This window comes from Oncorhynchus nerka, linkage group LG24 (assembly GCF_034236695.1).
Source record: "Oncorhynchus nerka isolate Pitt River linkage group LG24, Oner_Uvic_2.0, whole genome shotgun sequence".
Classification (NCBI taxonomy): domain Eukaryota; kingdom Metazoa; phylum Chordata; class Actinopteri; order Salmoniformes; family Salmonidae; genus Oncorhynchus; species Oncorhynchus nerka.
The window spans coordinates 95,916,256-95,940,295 of record NC_088419.1 but is presented as its reverse complement, the minus strand read 5'-3'; the positions used below and the strand labels follow the sequence as shown (position 1 = coordinate 95,940,295).

The window sequence follows — 24,040 nt, the reverse complement described above, 5'->3', positions numbered from 1 at the left end:
CTTTCACAGTCTCTCCCTCAGTCTCCCGCACAGTCTCTCCCTCTCACCCAGTCTCTCTCTCCATCATAGTCTAACCCCTCTCTCCCAGTCTCTCTCCCAGTCTCTCCCCCAGTCTCTCCCCAGTCTCTCCCCCAGTCTCTCTCTCTTTCATAGTCTAACCCCTCTCTCCCAGTCTCTCTCCCAGTCTCTCTCCCAGCCTCTCTCCCAGCCTCTCCCCCAGCCTCTCCCCCAACCTCTCTCCCAGCCTCTCTCCCAGTCCCTCCCCCAGTCTCCGTTCCAGTTGAGGTCATATACTTTGGGATTAAGTCAGTCTGAGAAGCCTCTTTGTGCTGGCCAATTAAGCGAAGCCTCATTTGATTAAAGGGAGTTGGAAGATTTTAAAATGTTACGCAACAGGAGCGCATCATGTCCTGTTCTGCAGAGGCCTAATTGAGCGAATTGAGGATGCATCATCCAAGAGGAAGGGAGAGAGAGAGAGAGGTCAACTTTGGAGTCCCTTATGTCATAAAGGGAACCTTCTGCCCCGCCAGTCACCCTGCCTCTGTGACCCGAACTCTATGACACAGGTCAGTTTATATAATCCTCTTCCTCTCCTCTCCTCCCCTCCCTCCTCTCCTCTTCCTCTCCTCCCCTCCCTCCTCTCCTCTCCTCTCCCCACCTCCTCTCCTCTCCTCCCCTCCCTCCTCTCCTCTTCCTCTCCTCCCCTCCCTCTCCTCTCCTCTCCTCTCCTCTTCTCCCCTCCCTCCTCTCCTCTTCCTCTCCTCCCTCCTCTTCCTCTCCTCTCCTCTCCTCCTCTTCCTCTCCTCTCCCCTCCCCCTCCCTCTCCTCTCCTCTCCCCTCCTCCTCTCCTCTCCTCCCCTCCCTCCTCTCCTCCCTCCTCTCCTTCCTCCTCCCCTCCCCTCTTCTCTCCTTCCTCCCTCCCTCCCCCCTCCTCTCCTCCCCTTCTCCTCTCCTCCTCCTCCCCCTCCTCCTCTCCTTCCTCCCCTCCTCCCCTCCTCTCCTCTTCCTCTCTCCCTCCTCCTCTCCTCTTCCCACCTCCTCCCTCCCTCCTCTCCTCTCCTCCCCCTCCCTCCCTCCTCTCCTCTCTTCCCCTCCCCTCCCCTCCTCTCCTCTCCTCCCCTCCCTCCTCTCCTCTCTCCTCTCCTCCCCTCCTCCCCTCCCTCCTCTCCTCCCCTCTCCTCCCTCCCCTCTCCTCCCTCCCCTCCTCTCCTCTCTTCCTCTCCCTCCTCTCCTCCCTCCTCTTCCTCTCTCCTCTCCTCTCCTCTCCCCTCCCTCCCCTCCTCTCCTCTCCTCCTCCTCCCTCCTCCTCCCCTCCCTCCCCTCCCTCTCCTCTCCCTCTCCTCTCCTCTCCTCCCCCCCCTCCCCTCCCCTCCCTCCTCTCCTCCCTCCTCTTCCTCTCCTCTTCCTCTCCTCCCTCCCTCCTCTCCTCTCCTCTCCCCTCCCCTCCCTCTCCTCTCCTCTCCCCTCCCCTCCTCTCCTCTCCTCTCCTCTCCCTCCCCTCCTCTCCTCTCCCCTCCTCTCCTCTCCTCCCTCCCTCCCCTCCCTCCTCTCCTCCCTCCTCCCTCCCTCTCCCTCTCCTTCCTCCCTCCCTCCCTCCCCTCCTCTCCTCCCCTTCTCCTCTCCTCTCCTCCCTCTCCTCCACCTCCTCCCCCACCTCCTCTCCTCTCCCTCTCTCCTCTCTCCCTCCTCCCCCACCCTCCTCTCCCATCCTCTCCCTTTCCTCTCCTCCCTCCCTCCCTCCCTCTCCTCTCCTCTTCCCTCCCCTCCCCTCTCCTCTCCTCCCCCTCTCCACTCCTCTCCCCTCCTCTCCCCACCTCCCCCCCCTCTCCACTCCTCTCCCCCCACCCCACCTCTCCTCTCCTCTCCACCCCACCTCTCCTCTCCTCTCCCACCCCCTCCTCCTCCTCTCCTCTCCCCCTCCTCTCCTCTCCCCCCTCCTCTCCTCTCCTCTCCTCTCCCCACCCCCACTCCTCTCCTCTCCCCTCTCCCTCTCCCACCCCCTCCTCTCCTCTCCCAACCCCCACCTCCTCTCCTCTCCCCCTCTCTTCTCTCTCCCTCTCCTCTCCTCTCCCCTCTCCTCTCCTCTCCCCTCCCCACCTCACCTCTCCTCTCCTCTCCCCCCCCTCCTCTCCCCCCCCACCCCACCCACCCTCTCCCCTCCTCTCCTCTCCTCTCCACTCCTCTCCCCTCCTCTCTCCTCTCCTCCCCTCCCTCCTCTCCTCCCCTCTCCTCTCCCCCTCCTCTCCTCCCCTTCTCCTCTCCTCCCCCACCTCCTCCCCCACCTCCTCTCCTCTCTCTCCTCCCCCACCCTCCTCTCCCATCCTCCCCTTTCCTCTCCTCTCCTCCCCTCCCTCCTCTCCTTCCTCCTCCCCTCCCTCTCTCTCTCTCCTTCCTTCCTCCCTCCCTCCCTCCCTCTCCTCTTCTCTTCCCTCCCCTCTCCTCTCCCTCACCTCCTCTCCACTCCTCTCCCCCACCCCACCTCTCCTCTCCACCCCTCTCCTCTCCTCTCCCACCCCCCTCCTCCTCCTCTCCTCTCCCCCTCCTCTCTCCTCTCCTCCCTCTCCCCACCCCCACTCCTCTCCCTCTCCCCTCTCCTCTCCCACCCCCTCCTCTCCTCTCCCCACCCCCACTCCTCTCCTCTCCCCTCTTCTCTCCCCTCTCCTCTCCTCTCCTCTCCCCACCTCACCTCTCCTCTCCCTCCCCCTCCCTCCTCTCCCCCACCCCACCCACCCTCTCCCCCTCTCTCCTCTCCTCTCCTCTCCCCACCCCCACTCCTCTCCCCTCTCCTCTCCCACCCCCTCCTCTCCTCTCCCCACCCCCACTCCTCTCCTCTCCCCTCTTCTCTCCCCTCTCCCTCTCCCTCTTCTCTCCCCTCCTCTCCTCTCCTCTCCCTCACCTCTCCTCTCCTCTCCCCCTCCCTCCCTCCCCCCCCACCCCACCCACCCTCTCTCCTCTCTCCTCCTCTCCTCTCCTCTCCTCCCCCTCCCTCCCTCCTCTCCCCCCACCCTCTCCCCCTCTCTCCTCCTCTCCTCTTCCTCCCCTCCCCTCTTCCTCCCCTCCCCTCCCCTCCCCTCCTCTCCTCTCCCTCCTCTCCTCTCCTCTCCTCCTCCCTCCTCCCTCCCTCCCTCCCTCCCTCCCCCCTCCCTCCCTCTCCTCCCCTCTCCTCTCCTCCACCTCCTCCCCACCTCCTCTCCTCTCCTCTCTCTCTCTCCCTCCTCCCCCCACCCTCCTCTCCTTTCCTCTCCTCTCCCTCCCTCCCCCCCCCCACCCCACCTCTCCTCTCCTCTCCACCCCACCTCCCCCCTCCTCCTCTCCCACCCCCTCCTCCTCCTCTCCCTCTCCCCCTCCTCTCCTCTCCCCCCTCCTCTCCTCTCCTCTCCCCCTCCCTCCTCTCCCCCCCCACCCCACCCACCCTCTCCCTCTCCCTCTCCACTCCTCTCCTCTCCCCTCCTCTCCTCTCCTCCCTCCTCTCCTTCCTCCTCCCCTCCCCTCCCCTCTCCTTCCTTCCCTCCCTCCCTCCCCTCCTCTCCTCCCCTCTCCTCTCACCCCTCCTCTCCTCCCCTTCTCCTCCCCCACCTCCCCCTCCTCTCCTCTCATCTCTCTCCCCCCCCACCCTCTCCCATCCTCCCCTTTCCTCTCCTCCCCTTCTCCTCTCCTCTCCTCCACCTCCTCCCCCACCTCCTCTCCTCTCCTCTCTCCTCTCTCCCTCCTCCCCCCACCCTCCTCTCCCATCCTCCCCTTTCCTCTCCTCTCCTCTCCTCCCTCCCTCTCCTCTCCTCTTCCCTCCCCTCCCCTCTCCTCTCCTCCTCTCCACTCCCTCTCCCCTCCTCTCCCCACCTCCCCCCCTCTCCACTCCTCTCCCCCCCCACCCCACCTCTCCTCTCCACCCCACCTCCCCCTCTCCCTCTCCTCTCCCACCCCCTCCTCCTCCTCTCTCCTCTCTCCCCCTCCTCTCCTCTCCCCCCTCTCCTCTCCTCTCCTCTCCCCACCCCCACTCCTCTCCTCTCCCCTCTCCTCTCCCACCCCCTCCTCTCCTCCTCCCCACCCCCACTCCTCCTCTCTCTCCCCTCTCCTCTCCCCTCTTCTCTCCCCTCCCCTCCCCACCTCACCTCTCCTCTCCTCTCCCCCTCCCTCCTCTCCCCCCCCCACCCTCTCCCCTCTCTCCTCTCCTCTCCTCTCCTCCCTCCTCTCCTTCCACACTAGTAATCCACTGCTGCAGCTCTTTAAGCGTATTGAATGTGAGGCAGTTGCATAAAATAATCAAACTGGTAAATTCTAGTTTCTCTCCCCCAAACATATTCAAAAAGAGGAGGAAAAAGAGACAACAAAACAAAAACACCTCTGTCTTAAAACTGCAACAGACAGACAGGAAGGCAGGTTAACAGGCGGGGTAACAGGCAGGTTAACAGGCGGGGTAACAGGCAGGTTAACAGGCGGGGTAACAGGCAGGTTAACAGGCGGGGTAACAGGCAGGTTAACAGGCGGGGTAACAGGCGGGGTAACAGGCGGGGTAACAGGCGGGGTAACAGGCGGGTTAACAGGCGGGTAACAGGCGGGGTAACAGGCGGGGTAACAGGCGGGGTAACAGGCGGGGTAACAGGCCGGGTAACAGGCCGGGTAACAGGCAGGGTAACAGACGGTTGGCTGGGTAACAGGCAGGGTAACAGGCAGGGTAACAGGCAGGGTAACAGGCAGGGTAACAGGCGGGGTAACAGGTAACAGGCAGGGTAACAGGTAACAGGCAGGGTAACAGGTAACAGGCAGGGTAACAGGCAGGGTAACAGGCAGGGTAACAGGCAACAGGCAGGATAACAGGTAGGGTAACAGGCAGTTGGCTGGGGTGTTAATGAACAGACCAGGAGAGGAGACGGGGAAAGAGAGGAATTTGACTTACCAGATTTTTCAACACACAGAGAGAGAGAGAGAGAGAGAGTCCCTTCAGGATCACAGAGACACCAGTCACAGGGTCAGAAACCTGGGGAACACAGAGACACCAGTCACAGGGTCAGAAACCTGGGGAACACAGAGACACCAGTCACAGGGTCAGAAACCTGGGGAACACAGAGACACCAGTCACAGGGTCAGAAACCTGGGGAACACAGAGACACCAGTCACAGGGTCAGAAACCTGGGGAACACAGAGACACCAGTCACAGGGTCAGAAACCTGGGGAACACAGAGACACCAGTCACAGGGTCAGAAACCTGGGGAACACAGAGACACCAGTCACAGGGTCAGAAACCTGGGGAACACAGAGACACCAGTCACAGGGTCAGAAACCTGGGGAACACAGAGACACACAAGTCAGTAAGACATACAGGGACGGATACGGAACCATTTTGAAAGCCTATACACCCGTTATTAAAATTAAAATATATATTCTCTTCGGTTCTTTCTTGAAATGTTCACAAAAGACTACGTTACATTTGACTACAGAACCTACAGTACAATTTCCTAATAACAATTGTATATATTTTTCCAGACTATCGGATATTGATAGATATGTTAATTGTGTTTTCATCTATTTCTGGTGTCTATGTTAATTATTAATAACAATATCCTCCACGTACTGTGGGGAAGAATGGGGAAGACTAGCTTAGTGTCTCCAGGGCCCTGGGATGTTCTCTCCCTGATCTGGGCCCTGGGATGTTCTCTCCCTGATCTGGGCCCTGGGATGTTCTCTCCCTGATCTGGGCCCTGGGATGTTCTCTCCCTGTTCGGGGCCCTGGGATGTTCTCTCCCTATTCGGGGCCCTGGGATGTTCTCTCTCTGATCTGGGCCCTGGGATGTTCTCTCCCTATTCGGGGCCCTGGGATGTTCTCTCTCTGATCTGGGCCCTGGGATGTTCTCTCCCTGTTCGGGGCCCTGGGATGTTCTCTCCCTATTCGGGGCCCTGGGATGTTCTCTCTCTGATCTGGGCCCTGGGATGTTCTCTCCCTGTTCGGGGCCCTGGGATGTTCTCTCCCTGTTCGGGGCCCTGGGATGTTCCCTCCCTGTTCGGGGCCCTGGGATGTTCTCTCCCTGTTCGGGGCCCTGGGATGTTCTCTCCCTGTTCGGGGCCTTGGGATGTTCTCTCCCTGTTCGGGGCCCTGGGATGATCTCTCCCTGTTCGGGGCCCTGGGATGATCTCTCCCTGTTCGGGGCCCTGGGATGTTCTCTCCCTGTTCGGGGCCCTGGGATGTTCTCTCCCTGTTCGGGGCCCTGGGATGTTCTCGCCCTGTTCGGGGCCTTGGGATGTTCTCTCCCTGTTCGGGGCCCTGGGATGTTTTCTCCCTGTTCGGGGCCCTGGGATGTTCTCTCCCTGTTCGGGGCCCTGGGATGTTCTCTCCCTGTTCGGGGCCCTGGGATGTTCTCTCCCTGTTCGGGAACCTGGGATGTTCTCTCCCTGTTCGGGGCCCTGGGATGTTCTCTCCCTGTTCGGGGCCCTGGGATGTTCTCTCCCTGTTCGGGGCCCTGGGATGTTCTCTCCCTGTTCGGGGCCTTGGGATGTTCTCTCCCTGTTCGGGGCCCTGGGATGTTCTCTCCCTGTTCGGGGCCCTGGGATGTTCTCTCCCTGTTCGGGGTCCTGGGATGTTCTCTCTCTGATCAGGGCCCTGGGATTTTCTCTCCTTGTTCAGGGCCATTTTGTTCTTTGATAAATTGACGTTGCCAGATCCCGACTACAGGGAGCGTTGTGGGGTACAGGGAGCATTGTGGGGTACACTACAGGGAGCGTTGTGGGGTACACTACAGGGAGCATTGTGGGGTACAGGGAGCGTTGTGGGGTACAGGGAGCGTTGTGGGGTACACTACAGGGAGCATTGTGGGGTACAGGGAGCATTGTGGGGTACACTACAGGGAGCCTCGTGGGGTACACTACAGGGAGCGTTGTGGGGTACAGGGAGCATTGTGGGGTACACTACAGGGAGCATTGTGGGGTACACTACAGGGAGCGTTGTGGGGTACACTACAGGGAGTGTTGTGGGGTACACTACAGGGAGCGTTGTGGGGTACAGGGAGTGTTGTGGGGTACACTACAGGGAGCGTTGTGGGGTACAGGGCCGTTGTGGGGTACAGGGAGCGTTGTGGGGTACAGGGAGCGTTGTGGGGTACACTACAGGGAGCATTTTGGGGTACAGGGAGCGTTGTGGGGTACAGGGAGCATTGTGGGGTACACTACAGGGAGCATTTTGGGGTACACTACAGGGAGCTTGTGGGGTACAGGGAGCGTTGTGGGGTACACTACAGGGAGCGTTGTGGGGTACACTACAGGGAGCATTGTGGGGTACACTACAGGGAGCGTCGTGGGGTACACTACAGGGAGCGTTGTGGGGTACAGGGAGCATTGTGGGGTACACTACAGGGAGCGTTGTGGGGTACAGGGAGCGTTGTGGGGTACAGGGAGCGTTGTGGGGTACAGGGAGCATTGTGGGGTACAGGGAGCATTGTGGGGTACACTACAGGGAGTGTTGTGGGTACAGGGAGTGTTGTGGGGTACACTACAGGGAGCGTTCTGGGATACAGGGACGTTGTGGGGTACAGGGAGCGTTGTGGGGTACAGGGAGCATTGTGGGGTACAGGGAGCGTTGTGGGGTACAGGGAGCGTTGTGGGGTACAGTACAGGGAGCGTTGTGGGGTACAGGGAGCGTTGTGGGGTACAGGGAGCATTGTGGGGTACACTACAGGGAGCGTTGTGGGGTACAGGGAGCGTTGTGGGGTACAGGGACGTTGTGGGGTACAGGGAGCGTTGTGGGGTACAGGGAGCATTGTGGGGTACAGGGAGCATTGTGGGGTACAGGGAGCATTGTGGGGTACAGGGAGCGTTGTGGGGTACAGGGAGCGTTGTGGGGTACAGGGAGCGTTGTGGGGTACAGGGAGCGTTGTGGGGTACAGGGAGCGTTGTGGGGTACAGGGAGCGTTGTGGGGTACAGGGAGCGTTGTGGGGTACAGGGAGCGTTGTGGGGTACAGGGACGTTGTGGGGTACAGGGACGTTGTGGGGTACACTACAGGGAGCATTGTGGGGTACAGGGACGTTGTGGGGTACAGGGAGCATTGTGGGGTACACTACTATACTTTATGTTTCTGCTTTGGGTTGTGCACACACACACACACACACACACACACACACACACACACACACACACACACACAGTAACTCTGAACTTCATATTCAAGCAGCATTCTTCTAATTATGTTGGTAACCAGTTAATAATAACAATAAGGCACCTCGGGGTGTTTGTGGTATATCTAAGGGCAACTCTGCGTTGAGTCGTGCCTAAGAACAGCCCTTAGCTGTGGTATATTGGTCATATACACCCCCCCCGACGCCGAAGTGCCTTATTGTTAAATTATATGATATCTTACGTAAAATCTATTAAAACTATTTTACCGCTCGGACAAATAACTTCATGTACCTGCATATTTAGCTTCATGTGTGGCCATTTTGGAAACTGTCCAAAAGGATTCAAATGTTCTAATCGTCTACGTTTGTGTAAAGTGGTAACAGTCAACTAGCAGTTAGCAGTTAGCATCCTCCTCCTTTGATTGACGATGTAGAATATGTGTGTAATAACAAAAACACCCTACTAAAATAGGAGAATATTCAACGTAACATTACTCCAATCAACAACAGATTCCAAAAATGACTATAAAAATTAAAAAAATCCCCTCCAACTCATCACTACCACTGCAGTGAGATGAGATAGAGCGTCACGTTCTCAGGGCAACTGATGTGAGGGGGGGTGTAGAAACCATCCATGATACCTTCCCTACAAAATGATATTTTCCCAGCAGCCATCAGAAGAGGAAATAAGCAGGTTTAGTAAATATAACGTATCCAACTGTCTGCTGGGCCAAGTTTCCACGGCTGTGTCCCAATATGGCACCCTATATTCCCTACATAGTGCACTACTTTGGACCAGAGAAGCGTAAGCAATAGGGGGCCATTGTGCAACACAGAGCAAGGCAGTAGGAGCAGTATGACTAGCCTAATAGATTAAAGTCTCCAGTAATATCCTCATTAAGCCATGGGCCAGAAATCCATAGTGAATTCCTCGCTGCGACATCAGCCTCTTCAGCTTGATGACTCACTTATGTAACCATTCTAATAAATCGGTATAATTATAACAAAAATAACATTCTACAGTAGCGATTTCTTTCCAATGTAGATACAGCGTGAACTAAGCCGAGCAACTGAACCCCCCCCCCCCAACCCTCTTTACTAAAAGCCTCTGTTAGAAGACTCCCTAGCAAGAACACGAATCCTCTATATAAACCAAGACATTTCTTCATATTCAAATAAATGGCTGCAATTTAAATGTAATTCCAAATCCATTAAGATAATGTAGGTTAAACCATTTTTTAAGCCCAGCAGTCGAAGAGCAAGGAGACAAATATTATTATCTAGACCATTTAACACCCGGATATGGGAAGTGGTTCTAATCAAACTTCAATGATCAGACAATTCAAGTACATTAGGCCATTAACACAATTTCAAAGAGGCCTAATCTGTCAAAGAAAATGTAATTTAGTCGTTGAAAAAGGTCTTTATGTTTTGGAGTAGGAAGGGACTGACTTCCACTGACAATTTTTTATTCTTTTTTATTCTCTTTTTTTTTAACAAGTTAAGAAATATCCTGAGGAAATGGCCACCAGATCAATAGTTGAAAACTATATACAGACCGATGCCTAGGAGCAGAGAACATAATAGGATGGTAACGAGAGAGAGGCATGCTGGGGGATCTGGTTAGGGGCTCCTGAGGTGGAGTGAAGAGAGAGAGAGGCATGCTGGGGGATCTGGTTAGGGGCTCCTGAGGTGGAGTGAAGAGAGAGAGAGGCATGCTGGGGGATCTGGTTAGGGGCTCCTGAGGGGGAACAGAGGTGGAGTGAAGAGAGAGAGGCATGCTGGGGGATCTGGTTAGGGGCTCCTGAGGGGGAACAGAGGTGGAGTGAAGAGAGAGAGCCTGCTGGGGGATCTGGTTAGGGGCTCCTGAGGGGGAACAGAGGTGGAGTGAAGAGAGAGAGGCATGCTGGGGGATCTGGTTAGGGGCTCCTGAGGGGGAACAGAGGTGGAGTGAAGAGAGAGAGGCATGCTGGGGGATCTGGTTAGGGGCTCCTGAGGTGGAGTGAAGAGAGAGAGAGGCATGCTGGGGATCTGGTTAGAGGCTCCTGAGGGGAACAGAGAGTGGGGGAGTGAGGCTCCTGAGAGGGCATGGAGTGAAGGGGATCTGGTTAGGGGCTCCTGAGGGGGAACAGAGGTGGAGTGAAAAGAGGCATGCTGGGGGATCTGGTTAGAGGCTCCTGAGGGGGAACAGAGGTGGAGTGAAGAGAGAGAGGCATGCTGGGGGATCTGGTTAGGGGCTCCTGAGGGGGAACAGAGGTGGAGTGAAGAGAGAGAGGCATGCTGGGGGATCTGGTTAGGGGCTCCTGAGGGGGAACGGAGGTGGAGTGAAGAGAGAGAGGCATGCTGGGGGATCTGGTTAGGGGCTCCTGAGGGGGAACAGAGGTGGAGTGAAGAGAGAGAGGCATGCTGGGGGATCTGGTTAGGGGCTCCTGAGGGGGAACAGAGGTGGAGTGAAGAGAGAGAGGCATGCTGGGGGATCTGGTTAGGGGCTCCTGAGTGGCTCAGGGGTCTAAAGACACTGCATCTCAGCGCTAGAGGCGTCACTACAGACACCCTGGTTTGAATACAGGCTGTATCACAACCAGCCGTGATTGGGAGTCCCACAATTGGCCCAGCGTTTTCCGGGTTAGGGTTTGGCCGTTATTGAAAATAAGAATATGTTCTTAACTGACTTATATTTAACTAGGCAAGTCAGTTAAGAACAAATTCGTCTTTTCAATGACGGCCTAGGAACAGTGGGTTAACTGACTTGTTCAGGGGGCAGAACGACAGATTTGTACCTTGTCAGCTCGGGGATTTGAACTTGAAATTACAGCTAAAGGTGGACTGATCAACAACTACAGGAAGTGTTTGGTTGAGTCATTACAGCTAAAGGTGGACTGATCAACAACTACAGGAAGTGTTTGGTTGGAGTCGTTGCAGCTAAAGGTGGACTGATCAACAACTACAGGAAGTGTTTGGTTGGAGTCATTGCAGCTAATGGTGGACTGATCAACAACTACAGGAAGTGTTTGGTTGGAGTCATTACAGCTAAAGGTGGACTGATCAACAACTACAGGAAGTGTTTGGTTGGAGTCATTACAGCTAAAGGTGGACTGATCAACAACTACAGGAAGTGTTTGGTTGGAGTCATTACAGCTAAAGGTGGACTGATCAACAACTACAGGAAGTGTTTGGTTGGAGTCATTACAGCTAAAGGTGGACTGATCAACAACTACAGGAAGTGTTTGGTTGGAGTCATTGCAGCTAAAGGTGGACTGATCAACAACTACAGGAAGTGTTTGGTTGGAGTCATTACAGCTAAAGGTGGACTGATCAACAACTACAGGAAGTGTTTGGTTGGAGTCATTACAGCTAAAGGTGGACTGATCAACAACTACAGGAAGTGTTTGGTTGGAGTCATTACAGCTAAAATAGCTAAAATACATTATTTTATTTTTTGTAAACTCAGGTTCCCTTTATCGAATATTAAGTTTTGGTTGAAAATCTGATAACATTCAATGTCAGAAATATTCAAAAATAGAGAACACTAGAAAGGAGGAAAATAGTTACTGTACTATATTAGTGGGTCCATTCTCTCTGGTTTGGATGATGAGGTATTATATTAGTGGGTCTCTCTGGTTTGAATGATGAGGTATTATATTAGTGGGTCCATTCTCTCTGGTTTGAATGATGAGGTATTATATTAGTGGGTCTCTCTGGTTTGGATGATGAGGTATTATATTAGTGGGTCTCTCTGGTTTGAAGGATGAGGTATTATATTAGTGGGTCTCTCTGGTTTGAATGATGAGGTATTATATTAGTGGGTCTCTCTGGTTTGAATGATGAGGTATTATATTAGTGGGTCTCTCTGGTTTGGATGATGAGGTATTATATTAGTGGGTCTCTCTGGTTTGGAGGATGAGGTATTATATTAGTGGGTCCATTCTCTCTGGTTTGAATGATGAGGTATTATATTAGTGGGTCCATTCTCTCTGGTTTGAATGATGAGGTATTATATTAGTGGGTCCATTCTCTCTGGTTTGGATGATGAGGTATTATATTAGTGGGTCTCTCTGGTTTGAATGATGAGGTATTATATTAGTGGGTCCATTCTCTCTGGTTTGGATGATGAGGTATTATATTAGTGGGTCCATTCTCTCTGGTTTGGATGATGAGGTATTATATTAGTGGGTCTCTCTGGTTTGAATGATGAGGTATTATATTAGTGGGTCTCTCTGGTTTGAATGATGAGGTATTATATTAGTGGGTCCATTCTCTCTGTGGACAGACTGACACCGTGCTCCTTAAGTGCTCCCTCCTTCGGCAGACAGGCAGCAGGCAGGTTGATGGTCTCTGAGTGTTTACAGGGCATAAAAAGGTACAACGAAGACCATGAAAAATACATATCCCTCAAATCACCTTGACCTTTACTCTCTCTGCCAGGGCTTCATAGTGTATTTATAACCAACCAAGCAGAGAAGTGGGTTTTTAAAGCATATCGGTCCCTAAGAGCAAAGTGAAATGCATGTTTCAGGTGAATAAAATGCAGTTGTTAGGGAACTTTTTCTAAAGTACGTACAAATGGCTCTGAGACGGTTACGAACCAGGGAAGCAGCTTCTGTCAGAGCAGAACCAAGGACCAGAGAATATTACCTCAGTCCAGGAAGACATGATGGTCCTGTGAGTCCCACCAACCAAGAGGAGACATAAAGGTCCTGTGAGTCCCACCAACCAAGAGGAGACATAATGGTCCTGTGAGTCTCACCAACCAAGAGGAGACATAAAGGTCCTGTGAGTCCCACCAACCAAGAGGAGACATGATGGTCCTGTGAGTCCCACCAACCAAGAGGAGACATAATGGTCCTGTGAGTCTCACCAACCAAGAGGAGACATAAAGGTCCTGTGAGTCTCACCAACCAAGAGGAGACATGATGGTCCTGTGAGTCCCACCAACCAAGAGGAGACATAAAGGTCCTGTGAGTCTCACCAACCAAGAGGAGACATAAAGGTCCTGTGAGTCTCACCAACCAAGACATAAAGGTCCTGTGAGTCCCACCAACCAAGACATAAAGGTCCTGTGAGTCTCACCAACCAAGACATAAAGGTCCTGTGAGTCTCACCAACCAAGAGGAGACATAAAGGTCCTGTGAGTCCCACCAACCAAGACATAAAGGTCCTGTGAGTCTCACCAACCAAGAGGAGACATAATGGTCCTGTGAGTCTCACCAACCAAGAGGAGATATAATGGTCCTGTGAGTCTCACCAACCAAGAGGAGACATAAAGGTCCTGTGAGTCTCACCAACCAAGAGGAGACATAAAGGCCCTGTGAGTCTCACCAACCAAGAGGAGACATAAAGGTCCTGTGAGTCTCACCAACCAAGAGGAGACATAAAGGTCCTGTGAGTCTCACCAACCAAGAGGAGACATAATGGTCCTGTGAGTCTCACCAACCAAGACATAATGGTCCTGTGAGTCCCACCAACCAAGAGGAGACATAAAGGTCCTGTGAGTCTCACCAACCAAGAGGAGACATAAAGGTCCTGTGAGTCCCACCAACCAAGAGGAGACATAAAGGTCCTGTGAGCCCCACCAACCAAGACATAATGGTCCTGTGAGTCCCACCAACCAAGAGGAGACATAATGGTCATGTGAGTCCCACCAACCAAGAGGAGACATAATGGTCCTGTGAGTCTCACCAACCAAGAGGAGACATAAAGGTCCTGTGAGTCCCACCAACCAAGAGGAGACATAAAGGTCCTGTGAGTCCCACCAACCAAGACATAATGGTCCTGTGAGTCTCACCAACCAAGAGGAGACATAATGGTCCTGTGAGTCCCACCAACCAAGACATAATGGTCATGTGAGTCCCACCAACCAAGAGGAGACATAAAGGTCCTGTGAGTCTCACCAACCAAGAGGAGACATAATGGTCATGTGAGTCCCACCAACCAAGAGGAGACATAAAGGTCCTGTGAGTCTCACCAACCAAGAGGAGACATAAAGGTCCTGTGAGTCTCACCAACCAAGAGGAGACATAATGGTCCTGTGAGTCTCACCAACCAAGAGGAGACATAAAGGTCCTGTGAGTCTCACCAACCAAGAGGAGACATAATGGTCCTGTGAGTCTCACCAACCAAGAGGAGACATAATGGTCCTGTGAGTCTCAGTTGGTTAAACTCCAAGGGACACCACGAGCATAGAGATAGAAATGGCAAGGTTGTGGGGGTTCAATTCCCATGGGGATCACATGTAGCCTATGCAGTACCTGTACAGGTAAGTCGAGTTGGATAAAGTCTTCTGTTTAGGGTCCGTGGGCTTTGTGATACATGAATCACCATGTTGACCTTACATCAACAAATAAATCATCCGAGACCATCACCGTGAAATCATCCCAGACCATCACTGTGAAATCATCCCTGACCATCACCGTGAAATCATCCCAGACCATCACCGTGAAATCATCCCAGACCATCACCGTGAAATCATCCCAGACCATCACCGTGAAATCATCCCTGACCATCACCGTGAAATCATCCCTGACCATCACCGTGAAATCATCCCTGACCATCACCGTAAAATCATCCCTGACCATCACCGTGAAATCATCCCTGACCATCACCGTGTAATCATCCCTGACCATCACCGTGAAATCATCCCTGACCATCACCGTGAAATCATCCCTGACCATCACCGTGAAATCATCCCAGAACATCACCGTGAAATCATCCCAGACCGTCACCGTGAAATCATCCCTGACCATCACCGTGAAATCATCCCTGACCATCACCGTGAAATCATCCCTGACCATCACCGTGAAATCATCCCAGATCATCACCGTGAAATCATCCCAGACCGTCACCGTGAAATCATCCCAGACCATCCTCATGATACAGTAGATGCTATAGCCTACAGTCTTTTCTCGTGACAACATGGTATTTCCAAGAAATGTTTGTCATATCAGTTAGTAACTGGGTTAAACCAGCCTCTCTCGCTCTCTGCTCGTAGTGAATGGTTGACGTCCCATTGACATTCCCCAGTTCCTCTTCATGGAGGAAAACCCTTAAATAATTTATTGAGAAATGTTTGCAAGATGACCTTCTCTTCTGAGCAATGAGAGGTAAGGAGTCAGTCAAGATAATGCTAGGGAAGCAGTAGGATCTAGCCCCTCATTCAGAATTCACTGAAATATGTTGTAGGTTGAAACCAGGTCACTGGCATCACCATGGAAACTTGGCTAACATAATTTAGTTCAAACGTAATTTCTTAAAGATGTAGAGAGGAACCATGCTTTGGCTTAGATTGAGGTATTCAATAGTTTGTATTAACAGGGATGTTGTAGAGTTGTTATAGCCCAGTGTTGGTGTACTCTAACATCCTTAGGGGGAGAGAGGAGGGGGGAGGGGAGGAGAGGAGAAGGGAGGGAGGGGGAGGAGAGAGGGAGGAGGGAGGAGAAGAAAGGGAGGGAGGGGAGGAGAAGGGAGGGAGGAGAAGGGAGGGGAGGAGAGGGGAGGGGAGGGGCGGAGAAAGGGAGGGGAGGGGAGGGGAGGAGAAGGGAGGAGAAGGGAGGGGAGGAGAAGGGAGGGGAGGAGAGGGGAGGAGAAGGAGGGGAGGAGGGAAGGAGGGAGGGAGGAGGAGGAGAGGGGGAGGAGAAGAAGGGAGGGAGGGGAGGAGAGGGAGGGGAGGAGAAGGGAGGGGAGGGGAGGGGAGGAGAGGGGAGGGAGGGAGGAGAAGGAGGGAGGGAGGGGAGGAGAGGGGGGGAGGGAGGAGAAGGGAGGGGGAGGGAGGGAGGAGAAGGGAGGGGAGGGGAGGGGAGGAGAGGGAGGAGAAAGGGAGGGGAGGGGGAGGAGAAGGGAGGGAGGGGAGGAGAAGGGAGGGGAGGGAAGGGAGGAGAGGAGGAGGGAGGGAGGGGAGGAGGAGGAGAAGGGAGGGAGGGAGTGGAGGGGAAGGGAGGGGAGGGGAGGAGAGAGGGAGGGGAGGGGAGGAGGGAAGGGGAGGAGGGGAGGGAGGAGGGGAAAGGGAGGGGAGGAGAAGGGAGGAGAAGGGGAGGGAGGGGAGAAAGGGAGGGAGGGAGGAGAAGGGAGGGGAGGGGAGGAGAAGGGAGGGGAGGAGAAGGGAGGGGAGGGAGGAGAAGGGAGGGGAAGGGAGGAGAGGGGGGAGGAGGGAGGAGAAGGGAGGGGGAGGAGAAGGAGAGGGGAGGGAGTGGAGGGGAAGGGAGGGGAGGGGAGGGGAGGAGAAGGGAGGGGAGGAGAGGGAGGGGAGGGAGGGGAGGAGAAGGGAGGGGAGGGGAGGAGAAGGGAGGGAGGGAGTGGAGGAAGGGAGGGGAGGGGAGGGGAGGAGAAGGGAGGAGGGGAAGGGAGGGGGAGGAGGGAGGGAGGAGGGAGGAGAAGGGAGGGGAGGGGAGTGGAGGGGAAGGGAGGAGGAGGAGAAGGGAGGGAGGGGAGGAGAAGGGAGGGGAGGGGAGGAGAAGGGAGGGGAGGAGAAGGGAGGGGAGGGGAGGGGAGAAAGCGACTGGGGTCAAAAACACATGTAAATTTGTAACGGTAATTGCGCATTGTCTACAACGTGTCTCTGAAGTGGGCCTGTCCTCCTCTGAAGTGGGCCTGTCCTCCTCTGAAGTGGGCCTGTCCTCCTCCTCCTCTGAAGTGGGCCTGTCCTCCTCTGAAGTGGGCCTGTCCTCCTCTGAAGTGGGCCTGTCCTCCTCTGAAGTGGGCCTGTCCTCCTCTGAAGTGGGCCTGTCCTCCTCTGAAGTGGGCCTGTCCTCCTCCTCCTCTGAAGTGGGCCTGTCCTCCTCTGAAGTGGGCCTGTCCTCCTCCTCCTCTGAAGTGGGCCTGTCCTCCTCCTCCTCTGAAGTGGGCCTGTCCTCCTCCCCCTCTGAAGTGGGCCTGTCCTCCTCTGAAGTGGGCCTGTCCTCCTCCTCCTCTGAAGTGGGCATGTCCTCCTCCTCCTCCTCTGAAGTGGGCCTGTCCTCCTCCTCCTCCCCCTCTGAAGTGGGCCTGTCCCCCTCTGAAGTGGGCCTGTCCTCCTCTGAAGTGGGCCTGTCCTCCTCCTCCTCTGAAGTGGGCCTGTCCTCCTCCTCCTCCTCTGAAGAGGGCCTGTCCTCCTCTGAAGTGGGCCTGTCCCCCTCTGAAGTGGGCCTGTCCCCCTCTGAAGTGGGCCTGTCCTCCTCCTCCTCTGAAGTGGGCCTGTCCTCCTCTGAAGTGGGCCTGTCCTCCTCCTCCTCTGAAGTGGGCCTGTCCCCCTCTGAAGTGGGCCTGTCCCCCTCTGAAGTGGGCCTGTCCCCCTCTGAAGTGGGCCTGTCCCCCTCTGAAGTGGGCCTGTCCTCCTCCTCCTCTGAAGTGGGCCTGTCCTCCTCTGAAGTGGGCCTGTCCTCCTCCTCCTCTGAAGTGGGCCTGTCCTCCTCTGAAGTGGGCCTGTCCTCCTCTGAAGTGGGCCTGTCCTCCTCCTCCTCCCCCTCTGAAGTGGGCCTGTCCCCCTCTGAAGTGGGCCTGTCCTCCTCTGAAGTGGGCCTGTCCTCCTCCTCCTCCTCTGAAGTGGGCCTGTCCTTCTCCTCCTCCCCCTCTGAAGTGGGCCTGTCCCCCTCTGAAGTGGGCCTGTCCTCCTCCTCCTCTGAAGTGGGCCTGTCCTCCTCTGAAGTGGGCCTGTCCTCCTCTGAAGTGGGCCTGTCCTCCTCTGAAGTGGGCCTGTCCTCCTCTGAAGTGGGCCTGTCCTCCTCTGAAGTGGGCCTGTCCTCCTCTGAAGTGGGCCTGTCCTCCTCTGAAGTGGGCCTGTCCCCCTCTGAAGTGGGCCTGTCCCCCTCTGAAGTGGGCCTGTCCCCCTCTGAAGTGGGCCTGTCCCCCTCTGAAGTGGGCCTGTCCTCCTCCTCCTCTGAAGTGGGCCTGTCCTCTTCCCCCTCTGAAGTGGACCTGTCCTCCTCTGAAGTGGGCCTGTCCTCCTCCTCCTCTGAAGTGGGCCTGTCCTCCTCCTCCTCTGAAGTGGGCCTGTCCTCCTCCTCCTCTGAAGTGGGCCTGTCCTCCTCTGAAGTGGGCCTGTCCTCCTCTGAAGTGGGCCTGTCCTCCTCTGAAGTGGGCCTGTCCTCCTCTGAAGTGGGCCTGTCCTCCTCCTCCTCTGAAGTCCTCCTCCTCCTCTGAAGTGGGCCTGTCCTCCTCTGAAGTGGGCCTGTCCTCCTCTGAAGTGGGCCTGTCCTCCTCCTCCTCTGAAGTGGGCCTGTCCTCCTCCTCCCCAGTTCCCCACTGATCCCTCCCCCTCAGCCAGTCTGCTGTGAATGTTACATTTATCACTAACATCGACAGTCCTCGAGGGCAACCCACACAGACAAAACACTGGAAATCTATTTCTTGCCAACAAATAAAAATGATCTGGACAAAAAAAAAATGTTCCTTTCCGACAGATTAACATGACAGATTAACTTCAGGTGAAATGAGATGAAGGAATCACGTGTTCCTCAACGTATCACACTTCAATGTCACTGTCAAAGTGTTTGGGTGAATTATTCTTCCACCCCGGACGATTATATGTTTAGCAGGGCTCCATTTTCTCCCTCCATGGTTAAAAAGGCTGAGTCCCAATTGGTCCCCTACCAGAGCCCAATGAGCCCGGGTTGAAAAGTAGTGCACTATATAGGGTTCCGTAGGGTCCTGATCTAAAGTAGTGCACTATATAGGGAATAGGGTGTTAGGGCTCTGCTCTAAAGTAGTGCACTATATAGGGAATAGGGTGTTAGGGCTCTGGTCTAAAGTAGTGCACTATATAGGGAATAGGGTGTTAGGGCTCTGCTCTAAAGTAGTGCACTATATAGGGAATAGGGTGTTAGGGCTCTGGTCTAAAGTAGTGCACTATATAGGGAATAGGGTGTTAGGGCTCTGGTCTAAAGTAGTGCACTATATAGGGAATAGGGTGTTAGGGCTCTGGTCTAAAGTAGTGCTCTATATAGGGAATAGGGTGTTAGGGCTCTGGTCTAAAGTAGTGCACTATATAGGGAATAGGGTTCTATAGGGCTCTGGTCTAAAGTAGTGCACTATATAGGGAATAGGGTGTTAGGGCTCTGGTCTAATGTAGTGCACTATATAGGGAATAGGGTGTTAGGGCTCTGGTCTAATGTAGTGCACTATATAGGGAATAGGGTTCTATAGGGCTCTGGTCTAAAGTAGTGCACTACATAGGGAATAGGGTGCCACATAGGATGACCCACTATGTCGGAACACGATCTGAGATGGCTGTCTCCTCTCTCCGATCTGAGATGGCTGAGATGGCTGTCTCCTCTCTCCGATCTGAGATGGCTGTCTCCTCTCTCCGATCTGAGATGGCTGTCTCCTCTCTCCGATCTGAGATGGCTGAGATGGCTGTCTCCTCTCTCCGATCTGAGATGGCTGTCTCCTCTCTCCGATCTGAGATGGCTGAGATGGCTGTCTCCTCTCTCCGATCTGAGATGGCTGTCTCCTCTCTCCGATCTGAGATGGCTGTCTCCTCTCTCCGATCTGAGATGGCTGAGATGGCTGTCTCCTCTCTCCGATCTGAGATGGCTGTCTCCTCTCTCCCATATCAGGAAGAAACCACAGCCTGAGGGTTTAGACAAAAAACTATTTTCTGTTTAAGCATCCATCTCCTCTGTTCTTATCTCCTTCTCCATCACGCAGTACGGAAAGACTATCTGATCGATAGAAAGATTGATAAAAACAGACAATAAAATAATATCATACATTTAGCTGTCACTTTTATCCAAAGCAAAAGCGAATTAGTCATGCATGAATTAAATTTTAAGTATGAGTGGTACCGGGAATCGAACAGACTACCCTGGCGTTACACGTGCCATGCTCTACCAACTGAGCTACAAAAGGACCAGACAGACAGGTCTACAGTAGAGATATGAGTTAACACCAAGAGCACATTCCTGACATTCCTGTAATCCTTCCTCCCCCAAAAAGCAGCTAGGCTAACGTCACGTGCTAGCCTATCGGCTAACGTCCCGTGCTATCCTATCGGCTAACGTCCCGTGCTATCCTATCGGCTAACGTCACGTGCTAGCCAATCGGCTAACGTCACGTGCTATCCTATCGGCTAACGTCCCGTGCTATCCTTTCGGCTAACGTCCCGTGCTATCCTTTCGGCTAACGTCCCGTGCTATCCTTTCGGCTAACGTCCCGTGCTATCCTTTCGGCTAACGTCCCGTGCTATCCTATCGGCTAACGTCCCGTGCTATCCTATCGGCTAACGTCACGTGCTAGCCTATCGGCTAACGTCACGTGCTATCCTATCGGCTAACGTCACGTGCTATCCTATCGGCTAACGTCACGTGCTATCCTTTCGCTAACGCCCCGTGCTATCCTATCGGCTAACGCCACGTGCTATCCTATCGCTAACGCCACGTGCTATCCTTTCGCTAACGCCACGCGCTATCCTAACGCTAACGCCACGTGCTATCCTAACGCTAACGCCACGTGCTATCCTAACGCTAACGCCACGTGCTATCCTATCGCCTAACGCCACGTGCTATCCTTTCGGCTAACGTCACGTGCTATCCTATCGGCTAACGTCACGTGCTATCCTATCGGCTAACGTCACGTGCTATCCTATCGGCTAACGTCACGTGCTATCCTATCGGCTAACGTCACGTGCTATCCTATCGGCTAACGTCACGTGCTATCCTTTCGGCTAACGTCCCGTGCTATCCTATCGGCTAACGTCACGCTATCGGCTAACGTCACGTGCTATCCTATCGGCTAACGTCACGTGCTATCCTATCGGCTTGGTTTCTCAAATGACTGCCTCGCCGGGTTCACCAACTACTTCTCAGATAGAGTACAGTGTGTCAAATCAGAGTGCTTGTTGTCCGGACCTCTGGCAGTCTCTATGGGGGTGCTACAGGGTTCAATTCTCGAGCCGACTCTCTCCTCTGTATACATCAATGATGTTGCTCTTGCTGCTGGTGATTCTCTGGTCCACCTCTACGCAGTCGACACCATTCTGTATACCTCTGGCCCTTCTTTGGACACTTCCGTGGCCTCCAGCTGCTTTTAAATGCAAGTAAAACTAAATACATGACTCACATTAAGCATCTCCAATCCAAAATTAAATCTAGAATTGGCTTCCTATTTTGCAATAAATCCTCCTTCACTCATGCTGCCAAACATACCCTCGTAAAACTGACTATCCTACCGATCCTCGACTTCGGCGATGTCATTTACAAAATAGCCTCCAACACTCGATGTAGTGTATTTAACACATTGGTGTTGATAGAAATTCGATATGACAAGTAGATGTATTATAAACCGTTTTAGGAATAGTGAATAGAACCAACTACATGGATGGTGACGACAGAGATGGTGCTGCTGTGGATAGCAGACATCTTAAGGGCTCCTGGTCAAATTCTGCTGTTCTTAATTAACTTAAACTTACGCTGTTCTTAACTTTTGTTTTGCTACAAAATGTCTGCGCCATAATTTCCTATGAGCAAAAAAAAAAAACAGCTTCAACGATCACTAATCTGGACTTGGAGGAAGATGTCTACGAGTCAGGAACTCTGGACGTTCTGCTTACTCCGGACCAGGCCCTGATCTCAGGGACTCTGGACATTCTGCTTACTCCGGACCAGGCCCTGATCTCAGGGACTCTGGACGTTCTGCTTACTCCCGACCAGGCCCTGATCTCAGGGACTCTGGACGTTCTGCTTACTCCGGACCAGGCCCTGATCTCAGGGACTCTGGACGTTCTGCTTACTCAGGACCAGGCCCTGATCTCAGGAACTCTGGACGTTCTGCTTACTCCGGACCAGGCCCTGATCTCAGGGACTCTGGACGTTCTGCTTACTCCGGACCAGGCCCTGATCTCAGGAACTCCGGACGTTCTGCTTACTCCGGACCAGGCCCTGATCTCAGGAACTCGAAAAAGAGGAAACGGCGGCGAACGAGAGGCAGGCGAGGTAACATCCTGACCAGACTACGTCGGTGACCAAAATAGACCTGTATTGCCCTCTGTTCTATTGCCGAACGTGCGGTCACTGGAGAATAAACTGGATGAGACCCGTTTAAGACTATCCTATCAACGGGACCTGAAAAACTGTAATATCCTGTGTTTCTCAGAAGGCTGAACGAGGACATGGGTAACACACATCAAGGTTAACATTCCGAAGGCCGCAGGGCCAGATGTAATACCAGGACGTGAACTGAGAGCATAAACTGACCAACTGGCAGGTGTCTTCCCTGACATTTTCAACCTATCCCCGACTGGGTCTGTAATACCAACTTGTTTCAAGCAGACCACCAAAGTCCCCGCGCTCAAGAACACCAAGGTATCGTGCCTAAATGACTTTCGCCCTGGTAACACTATGTTATTTTTACTCATAATTCGTTATTTACTGTGTATTCATTCCTCATGTCACCAATTCTATTTTGTATCTTTAACTCTGCATTGTTAGAAAAGGACCCGTTGGTAAGCATTTCACTGTTAGTCTACATATAACATGTGACATATGGAACCGGGTACCATCTGGGATGCACAGGGGAGGGATGGGGGTCTGGGATGCACAGGAGAGGGATGGGGGTCTGGGATGCACAGGAGAGGGATGGGGGTCTGGGATGCACAGGAGAGGGATGGGGGTCTGGGATGATCAGGAGAGGGATGGGGTCTGGGATGATCAGGAGAGGGATGGGGGTCTGGGATGCACAGGAGAGGGATGGGGGTCTGGGATGCACAGGAGAGGGATGGGGGTCTGGGATGCACAGGAGAGGGATGGGGGTCTGGGATGCACAGCGAGGTATGGGGGTCTGGGATGCACAGGAGAGGGATAGGGGTCATTGGGTCTGGGATGCACAGGAGAGGGATGGGGGTCTGGGATGCACAGGAGAGGGATGGGGGTCTGGGATGCACAGGAGAGGGATGGGGGATGCTGGGATGGGGGTCTGGGATGCAGGGAGGGATGGGGGTCTGGGATGCACAGGAGAGGGATGGGGGTCTGGGATGCACAGGAGAGGGATGGGGGTCATTGGGTCTGGGATGCACAGGAGAGGGATGGGGTCAACTTCTTGTGGTGTGCAGTGGTCAAGTTTAAAATGGCTGTCAGTCAAAACCCATACAGAAGCTGTGAAGCGCGGAGCCAGTGCTCTGACGTCATGTACAGCATGTTAGTGTACAGCCACTACGTTCCAATTTAGGAATTTATCAGTGTCCAAATCTGCCATTTTCAACCCGTACGAGTGAAGGGTTACGGAAGATTTAATGCCTCTTAGTGAGGCCCTCATTGAAACACTGCCAGTATGCAGCATGCAACCCCCCCACCCCCCCACCCACCCCCTTCCTCCATTCCCTTTTTAAGCCTCAATCTACTAGCAGCATTAATACCCCTGACAACACTCACTCTAAACCTTTGGGTCCCATTTGGCTAAGCCTTTTTTGTGTTTGTTTGTTTAACCTGCATTAGAACCCAATCGAGGTTTAATCTGAAACAGGCGCTTCTACCATGTACAGTAGAATAGTGCAGTAGTCTGATTCATACTGTAGTTATACCATGTACAGTAGAATAGTGCAGTAGTCTGATTCATACTGTAGTTATACCATGTACAGTAGAATAGTGCAGTAGTCTGATTCATACCATGTACAGTAGAATAGTGCAGTAGTCTGATTCATACTGTAGTTATACCATGTACAGTAGAATAGTGCAGTAGTCTGATTCATACTGTAGTTATACCATGTACAGTAGAATAGTGCAGTAGTCTGATTCATACTGTAGTTATACCATGTACAGTAGAATAGTGCAGTAGTCTGATTCATACTGTAGTTATACCATGTACAGTAGAATAGTGCAGTAGTCTGATTCATACTGTAGTTATACCATGTACAGTAGAATAGTGCAGTAGTCTGATTCATACTGTAGTTATACCATGTACAGTAGAATAGTGCAGTAGTCTGATTCATACTGTAGTTATACCATGTACAGTAGAATAGTGCAGTAGTCTGATTCATAC

General features: G+C 53.5%; 1 pseudogene; it reads right to left on the bottom strand.

Moving 5' to 3' along the window:
* LOC115126846 (lipoma-preferred partner homolog) overlaps window positions 1-24,040 on the bottom strand; it is a 582,609-nt pseudogene that overhangs the window by 511,187 nt on the left and 47,382 nt on the right.